The following is a 14,923-nucleotide window of genomic DNA, read 5'->3' on the forward strand; positions in this document are numbered from 1 at the left end:
TCTCCTGCCTCAGCCTCCTGAGTAGCTGGGATGACAGGCGCATGCCACCACGCCCAGCTAAATTTTTCTATTTTTAGTAGAGACGGGGTTTCACTGTGTTAGCCAGATGGTCTCAATCTCCTGACCTTGTGATCCGCCCACCTTGGCCTCCCAAAGTATTGAGATTATAGGCATGAGCCACCACACCCAACCATGTGTGTGTATTTTTAAAGCATGGGAATAATAAACACTTCAGGATACTGGTTCCTATGGAAAAATGCAGGAAGATAGGATGGAGGAGTGCACGGGTATATGTGAGTTAATGGTAATATTGTAGTCCTTGAGTTGAATGCACTAATTTTATTGTTAAACACACTAACTTAAATAAAGCAGTCGTGCATGGAAAAATTATATTTAAAAAATTAACTACACACATTTACAAATTTACATCTAGTTACAATTTGATTCATAGTATTGCACCATAGTTTTAATTTATGCCAACTTAATATGCCATTTTGGAATAATTTACCATAACATTTAACTTATTTATACAACCTGTTGGAAAGACTAGCATGTAAATACGGTTGAAAATAAGGAAGGAAAACAGTATACATTATTTCCATAAAGCTAATTTAAGCAAGTATAATAAACAGTTCCTTCAGTACTAAGAAACTAAAACGATGTCATCACCAAAAAGCTAAAAGCACTGAAACCTATGTTTCTGTGAAATCTAAGGAAATCTAGAAATGCACACCAACTTTATACAAATAAAGAATAACATTATTGTTCTATAATCCATTACAATGGAAAACACATTGTGCCAGGGCCAAGAATTCTGGGTCCTAATCCTATTCCATGCCCACATTCACCCCCACCAAGGTGTGAGACCTTGCATTGGTCATTTAACTTCGCATGTGTAAAATAAGGGACTGTACTATATGCTCTTTGAGCCTCTTTTTATGGTGAAAATCTATATATGACCCTATAAGAAACTGGTCTTACGAAGAATTAGCAAAATCATGATGTGATTTTCTTTTCTCGTTTTGTTTTCTGTTTTTTTTTTTTTTTTTTTCTTTTGAGACAGGGTCTCGCTCTGTTGAACAGGCTGGAATGCAGTGGCATAATCTCAGCTCAATGCAACCTCCATCTGCCAGGTTCAAGCGATTCTCCTGCCTCACCCTCCTGAGTAGCTGGGACTATAGGCCCGCGCCACCACGTGTGGCTAATTTTTGTATTTTTGGTAGAGACAGGGTCTCGCCATGTTGACCAGGCTGGTCTTGAACCGCTGACGTCAAGTGATCCACCCACCTCGCCTCCCACAGCACTGGGATTACAGGTGTGAGCCACCGTGCCTGGCCTCTTTTCTTCCTTTTTCTTTTCTTTCTTTTCTCTCTCTCTCTCTCTCTCTCTCTCTCTCTTTCTTTCTTTCAGGGCAAAGTATCACTCTGTCATCCAGGCTGGGGTGCAGTGGTACAATCATAGCTCATTGAAACCTCCAACTTCTGGGCTCAAAGGATCCTCCTGCTTCAGTCTTCTGACTAGCTGGGACTTCAGGGGTGTGCCACAATGCCCAGCTAATTTTTTTTTCATTTTCTGTAGTGACGGGGTCCTGCTATGTTGCTCAGGATGGTCTTGAACTCCTGGCCTCAAGCGATCATCCCACCTCGGCCTCCCAAAGAGCTGGGATTCCAGGAGTGAGCCACCACGCTTGGCCTGCAATTTTCTTGTATAAATATCATCATATGCAATTTAGTACTCAAATGCCTTTGGATGATGATAATGTCCACAAGCTCTATGGACAGAATGATATATTAATACAGCACTGCCATCAGAATAGTTAAAATGAAAAAGTTGTGTTACACAGAGAGAGTTGCCAAGTGGTAGACAAATTTGCTTTTTGGTAGGTCAGACTTGTTTTATGGTATAGCCTTTTCATGCAACTATACTGAGGCTAAAATATCAAAATTTAAGCAGTAAACATTGAATTCTATAACGTAAAAGAACTTGAAAATAATGTAAATCTTAGAGAAATGCTCAAACTGGCTAATTTAGAAAAAGAAAGATGAGCAAGTGTTCAAAGATAATGTGAGTATTGCAATAGGCAGAAAATCACAAGGGAGACCCCATTTGTATGCTCAAGTAACACTACACACATGCTCTCCAAAATTCTGACTTTGGACATGCCAAAGAGTCCCACACTTTTTTCTTTTTTTCACGTTCTCTCTAAAACCTCTGGGAAAATATATATTCCAGTTATACATCAAAAGATAATCCCTCCCCCACAAAAAGTGAGGACAGGCCACAAGTGGGTGAAAATTTCTGTGACTCACACATAAGAAAGAATTAGTACCCAGAATATACAAAGAGCCCCTATAAATCATTTTAAAATAGACTACCCAATATTTTTTATGTGGGCCAATCACATAAATAGGAAATTGACATTGAACAGGAAACCCAAAGGGCTAGGAGACATGATGAACTTTGTAAGTAATGAGAAAAATTAAAAATCACAATAAGATGCCATTTCACACCCATCAAATTGGCAAAAACTAGAGTTCAGTAACAAGTGCTGGTGGGTATATAGATAGAAAGGAATTCTGGTGATTCTGTGAACTGGCCCAACCACTTGGGAAACAAGTCAACTGCTGATATGAATATGCTCAAGACCCTGCCACTCCACTCTACAGGGTAAACCTGCTTAATGTGGGCTGCATTTTAGCAAACCAATCCCTCCAATAGAACTATGTCACTAAGAAAGCTGAAATTTCTATTACTCTCTTACACTTCGAGTCGATATTTTAATTGATTCTGGAGGGGAAAAGAAGGTGCTGGTTATTGTGCCCCCTGGTGCCCCAACAGAATACTATACAGCAGGGAGAATAAATGAAAGATACATGGATCAGTGTGGATAATTTCTAAGAATATAATAAGAGAAAAAGCAATATGCATTTATATAAGGTATAAAAATAAGCAAAACAATACTCTGTATTATTTAAGATATATAAATCTATGTCATAAAATATAAAGACATACACGAATGATTAAAAAAAAAATCAGGACAGTGATGATCTCTAGGGCAATCAGGCAGGGCTACCCAGGGGGCTTTAACCATGGCTAGAATGGAATATTTTGTTTCGTAACCGGGGAGGAACATAAATGGACAAATTTTCTGACTTGAATATTCATTTCACATATGCATCATATACACTTACATACCACACATACATCTGTGAGAAAATAAGAAGCACAGCTGAGAAAGCCATGAGGGCTGCCTAGAATGTCTTGCCCTGTCACATTCAGGCTTTGTCAGCTGTTTTCCAGAACCTTCCGGAACACAGCCAGTGGGAAGAAGGATTGGCCATACCTGGAGATAGATACTAAATGTGGTACTGACTTCTACAGTTTTATTCTAAATAGGAGGAAAATCTATTAAACCACAGAATCGGAGAGTTAGAAAGAACAAAGCAGGCCGGGCGCGGTGGCTCAAGCCTGTAATCCCAGCACTTTGGGAGGCCGAGACGGGCGGATCACGAGGTCAGGAGTTCGAGACATCCTGGCTAACACGGTGAAACCCCGTCTCTACTAAAAAACACAAAAAGCTAGCCGGGCGAGGTGGCTGGCGCCTGTAGTCCCAGCTATTCGGGAGGCTGAGGCAGGAGAATGGCGTAAACCTGGGAGGCGGAGCTTGCAGTGAGCTGAGATCCGGCCACTGCCCTCCAGCCCAGGCGACAGAGCGAGACTCCGTCTCAAAAAAAAAAAAAGAAAAGAAAGAAAGAAAGAACAAAGCAAAACGAACATCCAGGGAGTGGAATTACTATCAGCAAATCACAGAAAGATTTCTAGAGCTTACCTTTGCCATCATGAAACCTAAATTATTGCTTTTTTTCTTTTTTAATAACAAAGTCTTTTTGTTAATTATCTCTGAAGGAAGATTCAATAACTGCTCTTGGTAATGCATTTCAACATCTTATAAATCACTGGAAAGTTTAATTCGATGGAAATTTTAAGTCAGTATATTACGGCTACATATGGTATGAAGACACGCGGAAAGGAAATAGTCTACATTATTTCCTGATCCTCTAGTGTAAATCAGACACTCTGAATCATAACCATTGTAACAGAAGATCTGTGCTGCCTCATTTAAAAGAACACATGTTTGTAAACTTTCAGATATTTTATTAAACTGTTAATTTTTTTAAAAAACTTCCCTTATTCTTCCTAGAAGAGAGATATTCAAATGATAAACACTTCTTGGTCTGATGCTTAAGCAGGCCTCAAAATCATTTTTTTATGTCTTGTATCACCAGTGGAGAGAAACAAATGATGACTATGTTAACATTACATATCACTGCCATTTAGATTAGATATTTGGCCCTTATGATCATTTTACTGCTTGTAACCTAAGCATAAATAAGATGGTACAAAAGATAGGTGCTCACTAATTGAAATAATAGACATAATCTAGGAAAGTTGCTCTAAAATGAAAGCCTATCACAATTTCTTCTGCATTCATCTGTAAAATGGCCCAAGTGTACTCATCAGTTTCTTGGGCCCGGCACGTACCAAGAAAGTATCTGTTGAACTGAATTTAACTGATAACGGGGAAGAAACACGAAAAGCAGGTGAGGGCTCCAAGCCAAGATACAGCAACCCAGTAGCATGACTTTGCACACTTGGAATGCCAGAAAATCTACACATCTTGAGAAGTCTAAGGTCTTTCTTTGACTCTTCATTTCCCTGTAAGGTACAGGAACATAAATGTATAATACAATACAAATACACAACATGGTGTGAGATATGATATGACGTAATGGAATGTGACACAATACGGAATATAATATGGGTTGAGTTATCCCTAATCCAGAATCTGAAATCTGAAAGCTCCAAAATCTGAAACTTTTTGATACTATACATGGTATTCAAATACAATGCTCATTGGAATGCACAAGATTTCAAATTTTCAGATTGGGCATGCTCAACCAGTAAGTATAATGCAGATATTACAAAATCTAAAAAAAAATCCCAAATCCAAAACACTTCTGGTCCCATGCATTTCAGGTAAGGGCTACTCACCCTGTAATATAAAAGAAAGAGGTAGCACCCATGACTAACACAGCATCTTGCTCCGCCTACCTCTCAAATTTCGCTCAGACCTTGCTGCCTCTTGTTCGCTGCAATCCAGCCACTGTGGTTTTCTCTTAGTTTCTCAGTCCCTCTAGGCTTATACCCATCTCAGACCCTTTGCAACTGCTTTTCCTCTTTCTGCATGGCTCTTCGTCATTTAGGTCTCAGTTCAAATGTCAGCCCTCAAAAATGTCTTCCCTAGCTTCCCAATTTTAAGCAACCCCTTCCCCATTCAATTGTTTTCTGTATTTATTTTGTTTTATTTTTCTTATAGTGTTTTATCTCTATCTGAAATTAACCTGCTTGTTTACTCAGTTATTATCTGTAAACTCCCTGACGGCAGGGACTTTGTTTGCTGTGTTGGTGGCTCTATTCCCAGGATCCAGAATGGCCCCTGGTATACAGAAGGTGCTCCAATAACCACTTTCCAGTAGATTAATATTAATAAAAATATGCCAGCCCAATTTAAAATCCTTAATCTCCAAGGCCTCCAAGAATATAACAAATGTGTTCCCTATTTTATCTAATTCATATTGGGTTTATTTAGAAGTGGGGGAGGGCAGAGGAAAATAGAATACTTAGATTATTAATACTTAAGATTAGATATTAGAGAGAGTTGATACCACTCAGAACACCACTGAACTAAAGGCTGTTATTTAATTTACGTATTTTAATCATACCGATCTGAGCCATTCAAGACTAAAAATAAATCATTTCACTATTTTTACTCTAGGCGCTAATTTAATTATATTCTGTTACTAAAGCTATCACATTATTTTCTATCCAAATTACCTTGTACTTTTCTAGCAATGATATTAGCTATCTCAATACGTCACAGGTATTCTTGTAGTATAAGAGATAGCAAGAGGTGAAACACAATGTGAACATATTACTGAATAAAATGTGATTCCTTCTCTCAGCCAGAAAAAGGAGACGCAACACATTAGGTCCGTCATTAGGAGTAAAAAGCCCCAAGAACAATGCCGCATCTGCGTTACACATGAATCTGGCTCCCCTACATGTCTACTAGAATTTGAATAACTGTGTTTTACTGAATACACATTTAAAGCAGAAAGCTACCCCTTACAAAACAAATTCAAGAAGCATTCAAACACAATTTGGCTGGCAGAGTTTCAGAATCTAACTGTAGTGAGATATTTTGTCTCAGATTTAAACCTCCTAATTTTTCAAGCTAACCTGTTGTAACTAATAGGTTTTAAAATAATGAACAACCACAGAACTATAAAAAAAATTCCACTTTCATAAGGCCAAAGATCATTCTGTCTGATACGGTTTCATTTTGAAAACTTCATGCATTTGAAAAAAAATTACATACTCCTGGAAGAAATGGTCATTTTCCATGAAAGAAAATGTTACTGGGATACAGCTTTAGCACAAAAGTGAAATATATACTGTTAAGCAAAGGCTGTTTTGCTATTTGGCGAATAGAGAACTTGTTTCCTTATAACGGGTAAAAGAGAAGGGGAGGGGCAATTCTGGGTAGTTGCAAACGAAGAACACAAGAATGCAAAGTTTTTAAAACAGATTTCAGAAAATATTAGCACTTTAAATCAATGTTAATTTTGGACTACATTCAAGAAACTACAAGAGATAAAACAGAACTATGGTATCAGGGCATGTGAATAACCACAATTTATTATCTACCTTTAAGATCACTTCTTAGAAGTGCAGAACTTTGAAATGCATTAAAACTTTGGATAAAGAAGCATCTCAAGCCACATCTATCATATGTATACAATGGAACAAAAACTCAGGGACTGATGTGGCAAAAGGCATGGCATCAGATGGATTCCTTTTTTTTCCAATATTTATACACATATTTTATTACTTCTCTTCCTCTAGAGAACTCTAATACAAACATATCTGTTATTATTATTACTATTATTACTATTATACTTTAAGTTCTAGGTATATGTGCACAACCTGCAGGTTTGTTACATAGGTATACATGTACCATGTTGATTTGCTACACCCATCAACTTGTCACTTACATTAGGTATTTCTCCTAATACTACCCCTCTCTCAGTACCCCACCACCTGACCAGCCCTGGTGTGTGATGTTCCCCACCCTGTGTCCATGTGTTCTCATTGCCTCAACTCCCCACATGTGAGTGAGGACATGCAATGTTTAGTTTTCTGTCCTATGTGATAGTTTGCTGAGATGCGGTGGTTTCCAGCTTCATCCATGCTCCCGCAAAGGACATGAACTCATCCTATTTTTAATGGCTGCATAGTTCATTCCATCGGATGCTTATATGTGCCACATTTTCTTAATCCAGTCTATCACTGGATGGGACATTTGGGGTTGGGTTTCCCAGTCTTTGCTTTTGTGAATACGTGCTGCAACTTCTAAACATATGTGTGCATTGTGTCTTTATCATAGAATGATTTATAATCCTTTGGGATATGGGCCTACGTAATTGGCGATTGCCCTGGGGGTCAAATGGTATTCTAGTTCTAGATTACTTAAGGAATCGCCACACTGCTCTTCCACCAATGGGTTGAACTAATTTACACTCCCACCAACAGTTGTAAAAGCATCCCTATTTTCTCCACATCCTCATCCAGCATCTGTTGGGTTCCTGACTTTTAAATGGATGCGCCCCATTCTAACTGCGTGTGAGATGGATATCTCATTTGGTGGTTTTGACTGACGACCAGTGATGATGAGCGTTTTTGCCTATGTCTATTGGCTGCATAAATGTCTTCTTTTGAGAAGTGTCTGTTCATATCCTCTGCCCACTTTTTGATGGGCTTTTTTCTTGTAAATTTGTTTAAGTTCTTTGTAGATTCTGGATATCAGCCCTGTGTCAGATGGGTAGATTGCAAAAATTTTCTCCCAGATGGGATCCTTTGTTGGAGGTGGTCCCCTAGACCACCCCTCAAGTTTTGAGATTTGTTACTTTTTTCTATGCCCTTTGGTCAAAGTCACAAGTCAGCTCTGATTTGGGGGGTGGAGAAATAAATTCTTCCTCCTGATGGGAAGAGAGCCAAGTCACTTTACACAGGTGCATGAACAGGGATGGAAGGAGCTGTGACCATCTCTGCAAACAATCTACTACTGTATCCTATGAATACATGTGGTCCCTTTCTAGTGAAATGGGTCTCTGAATAATAAGGCTTGGAGGATTCACAGGAGATCTCTTAAGTCAATGAAGTCAATATGTGAGATATTTACTATAGTTACCATAAAAATTCCTCTCCTTACCCACGCACATGAAGCATGAAGACTTGTACTTTCTAGGTATAGAGCAATGTTCCAGATGTTAGGGAGAGCTCTAGACCCAGCCCTAACCACCACTAAGAGAGTAACAGATCACACAGATGAAGAGTTGTATAGCAACGCCAGTCAGATGGCATGTGCTTAGTGCAAAATGACAGGTATAGAGCCTAGTGTCACAAGCATTGAAAAGAAGGGATACTCACTGAGGAATGAGCTGATGAAAATACATCTTTCAGGAGAAGACCCAGTCTCATGCTGAGGAAGGGACAGGGCTCATGGAGCAGGGAAAAGGGGAGAGGCCATCTCAGAAGAGTTATCATGTACAAAAGGGGATGTAGAAAATGGGCGCAATGTATTTAGGTAACTAGTTCATCTGGAGAGAAGTAACAGGAAAAAGAGCCTAGAAGAAGAGAAGGAGTCAGAGAGTAGCCAGCCTTGAAGACTGAGTTATGGAGATTGGCCTTTAGCCTGTCCATTTAGGTGGGAAGCCTAGACACTAAGGATGAGAAGAGGGCTGACAGCAGAAAGACACTGAATGAGGGAAGGGACTTGGTAATTGAATGGATTAAGAGCAAAGGTGGAAAAGGAAAAATCAATGACTGCAAGAATGAAACAGAAAATCATGATATCACTGACAGAAAGAGAAAGAACAACAAGGGATGAGGATGATGACTTTCACTTTAAATACGGTGAACTCAAGGTGACAACAAGCAATGTGAAACATTTTCAGCTATGTAAAGTGTGGGACTTTGGGAACATTATCTAACCTCTCCAAGCTCAGTTTTCTTATCTGTAAAATAGAAATCGTAATAATACTGTACATCTCATAAGGTTATCATGAGGATTACATGAAATACTGACAATGCCTGGCACTCATTAGAGCACTAAAAAAAATTTTTTTAAAAAAGGTAACTTTCTCCATCATCATCATCCAGTTTATCATTTGACAAATAGCCCAGTAACTCTTTTCCATCACATCAATTCATGACTACCTGATATATCTGTTAATCAGGCTTGGTTTTGTTTCAATACAACTGAGATAATTTAAAACATCCCATTCTAATGGCAGTCCTTGTAAATTTCCTACAGCATTTGGGTTTGGGTGATTTATAGCCAGAAAATGGCTTCAATTCTATGACAAATTCATTACTGCAACTCATTGAAACTAGTATGTCAGCTGACCCATCTAAATTAGAAGTGAACATCTGATGTCTACAGTTTTTCCTAAGAAACATAACCTAGTAGGTTTTACACTGAAAAATTGAAAACAGAAAATTGTGTGTGATTTAATGATAATTTGCAACATGCTAAAAATGCCTTTGAGATGAAAGATTTTGTTTTGCTTTGTTTGGGGAATATGAAAATAAGATTAAAGAGTATAACATTTTATGGTAATGCTGTAGCCAGGAGGGGAACATTAGCACTGGGAAAATTGAGGGAAGGAAAATTCCAAGTCAGTTTGAGAATTTAACATTATTAGTATACTGGACAGTGAAACACATATTTATCATGTACATAGTAGGTGCTTAATGAACTTTTGTGAAATAATGTTAAATGAAATTAATGAAACCAAATTATTTTGTCTTTTCTTCTCTATTTCTTACCATTGGATCACTGTATATTAATTATAATATTCTTTAAACAGTGAGTAAACAAAAGGTTTAGAAAGAGAGAATCAAGGTATTTTAAAGCTAGAAGTCCTTCAGAAGTAGCAACTGAAGTCCAGGGAGGTTAACAGACATCAGTTTCCCACGACTATGATATTCAAACTTGGAAGAACTGACCAGCAGCCCCTGCACATCTCACCACCCCATGATGGAGCAGAAAGAGTTACAGAGAAACTCAAGTCGGTCAGTTCTGTGATTTGTTTGAAGGTCTAACAAAAGGTTGAGATGAGCAGATGGATTCTGAGAAATGTGGACTTCAATTATTTAAGCCGTAAATGTTTCCTATTATGATGATGTTTAAACAGTTCATGACAGTCTAAAATACAGATGTTTTTGGCCATTAACACAGTCACATTTTACAGTATTGCAGTATGAGGTTTTGATATTTTATCAAAAGATTGTCTGACCAAATTGCCAGAAATCAGGCATTTTATAAAAAGAATGTACAATTCAGCTAAAGTGTTTTCATATATCCCCAACCTTAGGGCTATGAAAAGGGTTATGGCCATAGATTATATAGCTCTATTTTTTACTATGAAAATTTATGTGCTGTCTAGATCTTTATTCTATTGAAATTGTACTGGAAAGGCCCTTAAATAAAATGGTTCCTTCAAAATCTACAGACCATAGTAGATCTGATTGATAAAGAGATTCAAAATCCCTTTTTAAGGGTATCCCTGTGGGGAGAGAGAAAAAGGCAAGGCAAAGATCCTCCTTTACATGGTGGCTGTATCTATTTGTGTTTCCAATGTGGAGTCAGACTGTCTGGTCCAAGCCGAATTCCAGCAGTTAATGGGATCTTAGCTAAGTCACTCAGCTGCTTTGTACCTGTTGCCTCATCAGTAAAATGGGAATAATCACAGTAGCCATCCATGGGGTCGCTGTGAGGATCAAATGAGTTAATGCAACTAAAGCATTTAGAACAGGGCTTGGCACACAGTGAGCACTAGGTATCAGTTAGCTATTTTTATCACTCCCTTACATCTACTTACTCACTGGAATAGTCCCCCAGCTGGGCAGGATGTGATACCACTGTCATCTCTCAATTATTCATAGTGAAGAGAAGGGGTGGACCTTTCAAGGTTAATACCTATTTGGCTGTTGTCAAATATTCCTGAAGTCAAAAACCTTTTATGTTCTCCCACTTTCCCTAGGGTTAAGTCTAGACACCATAGTAACAACATGAATAAGTAGTGAGAGCTAGTTACGGGCCAGGCACAGTGTTTTTATGGGCATTCGCTCACTTAATCCTCCAAACAATTCTGGTGTAGGTTCTCTTAATACCTGCAGTTTATACATGAAGAAACTAAGGCACAGAGAAGTTAAGCAACTTGCCCTGGAAATCCAAACTCCAAAATGCTCCAAAATCTGAAACTTTCTGAGCACAAATATTACACCACAAGTGGAAAATTCCACACACAAGTATTTAAGACAAACTTTTTATGCACAAAATTATGAAAAATACTATAAAGAATTACCTTCAGGCTTTGTGTATAAGGTATATATGAAGCATAAATGAATTTTGTGTTTAGACTTGGGTCCCATTCTTATCTCATTATGCATTTGCAAATATTCCAAAATCTGAAAAAATAAAAAATCTGAAACATTTCTGCTCCCAAGCACTTTGGATAAGGGATACTCAACCTTTAGCTAGTTCCCCTCACCTTACCTCAATCCATCTTATCAAATGTATTGTTCTGTATAGGTATACAATGGAGATCAATTGTGAAGTATCTAGGATACTCAACTACTAGTGGGAAAGAGAGGGCTACGAGGATTCCCTCAGCAGCAGGTTTGTTCTAGACTGGCTGGGCAGGAAGGGCCAACGTGTGAATGGCAATGAATTTCAGGGGTCAAAGGAGATCACTGAACTCAGGCTAGATCTAAGCTGGCACCAAAATCCCAGGGGAGCCAAGACAGCAGGCAAAACAACAGAGTCTTCTGGGCAATGGTAAAACTTGGATCCAGTCGGTGCTCCAGATGACACATTTAGTGTAGAGCAAGAGCCAGCCCAGAGCTAGGGAGAAGACACAGTCCTGGCCTTTAAGACAGGCAGCTAGAGAAAGGGAGCTGAGATGAGCCCTCATGCTAATCAGAAAAATATATGCTGGGCAGAACAAACATTGTGGGTTAAAGAGAAGGCTGAGGCTGGGCGCAGTGGCTCAAGCCCGTAATCCCAGCACTTTGGGAGGCCGAGAAGGGCGGATCACGAGGTCAGGAGATCGAGACCATCCTGACTTACACGGTGAAACCCCGTCTCTACTAAAAAATACAAAAAACTAGCCAGGCGAGGTGGTGGGCGCCTGTAGTCCCAGCTACTCGGGAGGCTGAGGCAGGACAGAATGCCGTAAACCCGGGAGGCAGAGCTTGCAGTGAGTTGAGATCCAGCCACTGCACTCCAGCCTGGGCGACAGAGTGAAACTCCATCTCAAAAAAAAAAAAAAAAAAAAAGAGAGAGAAGGCTGAGTTGGGAAAGTGGTCCCTAGACTCAGCCCAATTACAGACTATTCTTGCCACATTTTAATCCATTCTCCACACTACACTAGGAGAGATCATGTCAACTATAAGTCTGATCGCGTCGGTTGGGCATGACTCACACCTGTAATCCCAGCACTTTGGGAGGCCGAGGTGGGCAGATCACCTGTGGTGAGGAGTTTGAGATCAGCCTGGCCAACATGGCAAAACTCCGTCTCTACTGAAAATACAAAAAATTAGCTGGGCATGGTGGCACGCACCTGTAATCCCAGCTACTTGGGAGGCTGAGGCAGGAGAATCGCTTGAAGCTGGGGGGCGGAAGTTGCAGTGACCCGAGATGGCGCCATTGCACTCCAGCCTGGGTGACAGGGCAAGACTCCATCTTTAAAAAAAAAAAAGGCTGATCACCTCACTTCCCTACATAAAACATTTTGATGGCTTCCCGGTATCCTCAGGATAAAGTCTGAACTTGACAACTCTTACAAGACTCTCCTCATCTGGCACTGCCTATCGCTCTAGTCTCATCACTCTACATTCATCCTTCTGATTGCACCCACCCACTGAAAAAAAAAAAAATAGGTGTATTTGATAGTAGGCTAACTATGCCTAACAACTCTCAGTTATTCATACTCTCCCGCTGACCTCTGCAGATGCATTCTGTCTAGAATATGCCTTCCCTCCTTGCCTGGCTAAGGCAAAGTCAGGCAAATGGAGACCATCCTCCAGGTCTCATGCTGGCTATCACTTCTCTGATGTCAGCCTTGGTGCCCTCTCCCCAGTCTGCAGTAAGCGTTCTTCTTGTCCATAGTACTTTGTAGTCATCTTTCAGGATTAACTATCTTGGATTCTAACCACCTATATTCTCAACTAGACTCCAAGCTCCTAAAAAGCAAAGCAATATCTATCTTGTTCATTTTCATATAATTCCAGGACCTGCAATGCAGAAGATTCTAACAAATATGTGTTTCCAAAACAAAGAAAGATATAAGCCTAAGAATAAAAAAGCACAGGGAAAGATCTCTCTTACAGTGATTAGGGGACAAAGAGAAGTCAGGAGTACATGTTGGCCACACTAAGTGTGAGGTGAAGGCCACACATACAATCAGGGGTCTTGAGAGGATTTAAAATGTCTAGTGACCGGGTGCAGTGGCTCATGCCTGTAATCCCAGCACTTTGGGAGGCCGAGGCGGGCAGATCACTTGAGGCCAGGAGTTCGAGACCAGCCTGGCCAACATGATGAAACCCCGTTTCTACTAAAAATACAAAAATTTGCTGGGCGTGGTGACAGGCGCCTGTAATCCCAGCTACTCGGGAGGTTGTAGCAGGAGAATAGCTTGAACAGGGAGGCAGAGACTGCAGTGAGCTGAGATTGTGTCACTGCACTCCAGTCTGGGCAACAGAGTGAGAATCTATCTCACATACATACATACACACAAAAAATGTCTAGAGAAGGTCTAAGTTTCATCACTGAATGTTTAGTTACAAAAAAATGGGTGTCTTAGGGTACTCATGTCACTTGGAGTGTTGCTAGCTTCACTTGGAAGACAGGTGAGTCGGACGGGTTTTTATCTTGTGGGGAGAAGCAGGAAGAATGGCAGAGGAGGGAGAACAAAAAGATTCAGAAAAGTTAAGCTACTTCTATTTCTTTAGAGTTAACATGAGCCTAACGATTGGAGGACACGGTAAAAAAAAAAAAACAAAGAGCTAAATAAAGAGAAGTGGAGACAATGTAGTATAACATTAGGATGTACAAAGTACAAACTATAAAGCCTATTTTGTTTTCATAATTAACAAAGGTGCACCTACTACATACACTATAGACCAGGCTTGGGGGAAAAAGACAAATGAATCCAAGACTACTCATTTTGCGAGAGCTTAAAGCAAACAACTTTTAGCAGTATTTTAAAGCAAGCTAGTAAAATAAATAGAAGTGAAGTCCAAGGGATTTAAACATGAAAATTTGGGGAAAAAAGAACTTCGCAAAGCAAAACAGACAAAATACAAGGCTAACCAAACAAAGGCTAAATCAAATAAATAGGCATTGCCGTGTGCCCTGGAGAACTGCCAAGGAGAGTAAATTTCAACAAAGAATGCTTCTGCCACCAGTTAGGAAAACTTCAATTCCAGAAAGGCTGAAAGAATGCTTCAGGCACTGCCGAGTGACAAGAGAGGTTTGGGGCTGGAGAGGCAGTAGGTCAGACGTTATTTCAGACTATGTAGACAAACACGAGAACCTTCCTCAAGACGTATAAAGGCAGCCTACTCCCTCCCAACGTGCTCCACACACAGCTCCTTGTAAGAAACAAATCCAGGCCGGGCGCGGTGGCTCAAGCCTGTAATCCCAGCACTTTGGGAGGCCGAGACGGGCGGATCACGAGGTCAGGAGATCGAGACCATCCTGGCTAACACAGTGAAACCCCGTCTCTACTAAAAA

General features: G+C 39.9%; 1 protein-coding gene across 5 annotated transcripts in view; it reads right to left on the reverse strand.

Annotated features, from left to right (window-relative positions):
* The window catches only part of EFCAB11 (EF-hand calcium binding domain 11), a 177,806-nt gene that overhangs the window by 113,981 nt on the left and 48,902 nt on the right, over positions 1 to 14,923 (reverse strand). The window lies entirely within an intron of this gene.

Source organism: Rhinopithecus bieti, unplaced genomic scaffold (assembly GCF_001698545.2).
Source record: "Rhinopithecus bieti isolate Rb0 unplaced genomic scaffold, ASM169854v2 scaffold_12086, whole genome shotgun sequence".
Taxonomy (NCBI): Eukaryota; Metazoa; Chordata; class Mammalia; order Primates; family Cercopithecidae; genus Rhinopithecus; species Rhinopithecus bieti.